The sequence below is a fragment of the Pteropus alecto genome, unplaced genomic scaffold, assembly GCF_000325575.1.
Source record: "Pteropus alecto unplaced genomic scaffold, ASM32557v1 scaffold35, whole genome shotgun sequence".
In the NCBI taxonomy this organism is placed as follows: Eukaryota; Metazoa; Chordata; class Mammalia; order Chiroptera; family Pteropodidae; genus Pteropus; species Pteropus alecto.
In genome coordinates, this window is record NW_006437828.1 from 12,651,526 (window position 1) to 12,655,580 (window position 4,055).

Below are 4,055 nucleotides of genomic sequence, written 5' to 3' on the forward strand. Positions count from 1 at the left end.
TTTCCTTAACAGGTATTTGTTGTGTGCTAATTTTCACAGTCAAGTATTTACCTGGCAGTTTTGGACCTAACTCCGTGTTCTTTCTCCATCACGTGTGAAAGAGGAAGCTGGGAGAGGATGGGGTTCTGGATAGAATGGACTCAATTAGACCCCCCGACTTCCAGCTTCCGAATAAAAAGATTCCTCTCGATACAACAAAATTAATATTAAAGCAAATGTTTGAGAGTTGAATTGTTTATTAACACCAGTGGATTAAAAGAGGCCTACATTATATTAATATGTTGTTCGGAATTAGTCTCTTCTAATGGTTCCTAATTCGTTTTAATGCCATTTACCTGCTACACGTGACTTCTGGGTCTGCCGCAGACGGTTAACTGTGGAACTTGAACTAGCCCTTCCGGCTGCCAGGAGCCTCCTAGTAACCTCATCCCGTTGATGCTTTGCCTTGATCGGTTTACTCTCTCCGCTGGCCTTGACGTTCTCTTCTTGAAATGTCCCTGCCACTCTGCGAATATCAAAATAAAACCCTCCCTTACCAGCAAAGGAAGGAAATCTGACTCTGGTGGCGACACGGCACACAACATACATGCGACATATCAATCAACCGTGCGTTAAAACCTTTACCATTGTATCAACCACTGTCACCCCAATAAATTTAATAAAATTTAACAAATTATAAAAGAAAATGCCTAGACTTGTGGCTTTTCTACTTGGTGCAAACAAAGCAAAAGAAACATGTTACCAAAACCCTCCGTGAATTGCTACCCATGACAAAACCTTCTTGGCAGTTAACGTGTGTCTGTAATATTGCTCTGCTTAGAGTCTTGCCTCAGTTTTCGTGGAGTGCTCTTTTTAAAACCTCATATTTCAGCATGCCACATACTTCTATTACAGAATTAACTTATTCTCTGGCTTCTACGCTTAGAAGAAATGGTCTAGTTTGATGCCATGTATAACCCCAGAAATTTATTTTTACTAACAACGGCCGAATAGAGGTTTGTCGAGAGTGATCTAACCCCCCGGGAAATGTGGGGGCCATCCACTCGATGGGAAGGGAGAAACAGCAGGGAGGCTGGCTGAGTTCTGGGCGGCCCCGAGGAATCGGGGGGCACGGAGTGAAGACGCGCTCTCAACAGCAGCCGTCCAGGTCTCAGCGCGTCGTCAAGGACCTGGGAGCAAAGTGAGTCAGGACAGGGCCCCGGGGAGTGACGCGCAGGTGCTGGTCTGCGTACGGTGGCTGGAGAAGGCGGCCCGGGAGGGGGGCTTAGGAGGAGCCCCTGAGCAGGATGGTGCGGGCAAAGGCCCCGGGGCAGGAGCGCGCCTGGCTCTGGTCCCCAGCGGCGCCAGGGCCTGCGCAGCGTGAGGAGGCGGTGGGTGGCCGCGCAGCAGGTGCGGGCGGGCACGCGCACCGGGGAGCGCAGGGGCGGTCCCCGCGCTCACTGCTCACCTGACCGTGAGCTTGGATTTTAATGTGAGAAGTTCAACAGTGTGGAACAGAAGATTTTAAGATTTAAGTTAAGCTCGCGAAGGATCGATCTGGCTGATCCGAGTGGAGATTTTTTTATGGAGAGAAGATGAAAGCCAGAAGATGATTAGTTTTAAGTGCTTGTGTGTGCTGTATGCTTGCGTGTGTGTGTGTGTGTATGTGTGTGTGTTCTCTCTTCGACAAAACCTGGAGAAAACATTTTGCTGCTTGCTGCCTGAATTGGTTAGCAATTTTAGTTTCCAAGGAGATTGTAAATGGATGTATTTGTGTAGGCTGATTTGCCTCAACTTTAGAAGAATTCCTCAGGGAATTCTTCAAAAGAAACAGAACATAATGGAAATGCTTCTTCTTTTTTCATAAGCCATAGAAAAAATATGTGTGTGTGTATGTGTGTGTGCGTGTGTGTGTGTTTGTGTGTGTGTGTATGTGTGTGTGTGTGTGTGTGTGTGTGTGTGTGTATGAACAATATCGAGGAGACTGCCAAAGGTCTGTGGCCCGAATTTTTCTAAATCTGGCTGATGATCTCTGGCTTCGAAAGGCCTATATGTGATTTTCCTAGCAGAGCACTTTTTAGTATTTTATTTATGAATAATTAGAATACAGTGTTCAGTGATAATATATTACTATGCTCTTGCATTGTTATTCTTTTCTATGTGAGCAAAGCCTGCCTTGTGAAAACGCATCTCAGAAATTATAAACCTATGAATTTGAAAATATCATTTCTCTTATAAAAGAGTCACTAATATCACACGCATATTTCCATCAAAATACAAATCTTAGGGTTTGAGATACGTTATATGAAAACAACCACAAGAAATCTATTACATCTATACTGATTTTCAGGTTTTTCTAAAGAGACAAAATACTTTAGTTTAAAAAAATGTAATGGCCGTTTCCTAATTAACTTTATTTGTTTAGGCTTATTCTTGATGAAAAAAATTGTGCAATGCGTATCAAAAATGAGACTCGTTTTCACATACTATTGCAGCAACTCAAAATCTTTTAATTAAATTATTTTAAATAATACAGATTATTTAAGGGGAAACACCATGTATGTCCTTCCTATGTTTTAATACATTTAAATAATCCAGATATATAGTAATAAATTATTAATCTTGACTCAAAGGAAGAATACTCCATAGCGTTTTAATATGGTTTTAATTCATCCTGTTTAAAAGGCTCTATTTAAAACCAATCAAAAGAACTGGGCAAAGCAGTAATTGAATTCATCTAAGTCAGTGATTCTTCTTTGCCCCCAGAGAAGATCTGGCAATGTCTGGGGATGTTTTTAGTCATCACAGCTGCGTGGGGTGGGGGGGTTGGCAATGAGCGGGCGGAGGCAAGGGTGCTGTCCCACGTCCCACAGTGTACAGGACAGTCCCCAGACAGAGGACCAAGTGCTCCCAAAAGCCGATGGAGTCAGGGTGAGCAGCCGCGATCTCGGTGGCATCTGTTAGTGATCATTTTTAAAAAGAAACTGCACCCTCCTGGTAGCTCCGTTTCATAGGAGATCCCTATTATAGCGAGTTACAGGAGTCTCCTAGAATGAGCAGGGTCTTCAGTCACCGACACTCCCTGACAACATGGCTAAAAATGGGACGCGAGCGAATTTTTCCTGGTGTCGGGTGTCTCAGATTTTCATATTTTCCCGTTTGGAAATCGGCGGTGCCATTAATAACCAGAACAGGCATAGACAGATACTATGTCTCCGTTTCTTGGAACCTTTAGATTGAGAGATTTTTTTTCCATGAACTCTGAACTATCACTAATACTCCTACTGCTGTATGAGTCTTTAAAATGACCACAGAAAATCAACAAACATGTACTGAGCTGTGGGCAACAGAGTCTCACCCTTAACTCTGTGCAGATGGTCCGAGGTAACTCAGCGTTTTAGCACGATAAGGAGATAGAAAAATGGCAGCTTACCTTCCGGCTTCAAGATGCTAACAGCTGCTTTAGTAAAGTTCAGTTTTCTGCCATTTACTTTTATCGAGCACGTTTTATAATATACAGCTGGCTACAAAACTAGCATCGTCTATTAAAAAATCTTCTGTACATAGTAAACTGTACATATAGATACATATGTGTAAAATAACATGTTTTAACATATGTCTATGGATATAATATCTTCTTTCTGCCTTCCTTTCAAAGTCTATTTCTTTTTAAACTAGTAAATATTACAATGCTAATTAGCATCTTATATACATTTCATCATTATTGACTTTTTACTTGCCGTTTTTCTAAGAGACTACATTTTAAGATTTTATGCTACTATTTCCTACTTGGAAACTTGTCATGAATCAGTGTGTCTCTGTTATGATATTAGTCAAGAGCTTACGTGACATTCAAAACCAAATGCACGTTCCAAACTCTATAGGAAATAAGGATAATGGTGACTACTTCTTTTAAACACACTGGTTTTTCAAAGCCGTGTACCAATTAGGAAAAGATCGTCGATACACTTAAGGCTTAAAACCTTGCTGACTTAGCTCTGCCTTCCAAAATCTTTGAAAATATCATTAAGCTGCCTATGGATGTCAGGCGTATGGCCACTACATATTCCAGACTC

At 41.8% G+C, this 4,055-nt stretch overlaps 1 protein-coding gene across 1 annotated transcript in view; it reads left to right on the forward strand.

Moving 5' to 3' along the window:
- The window catches only part of CSMD1 (CUB and Sushi multiple domains 1), a 1,232,804-nt gene that overhangs the window by 616,577 nt on the left and 612,172 nt on the right, over positions 1-4,055 (forward strand). The gene's annotated exons all lie outside the window — the stretch shown is intronic.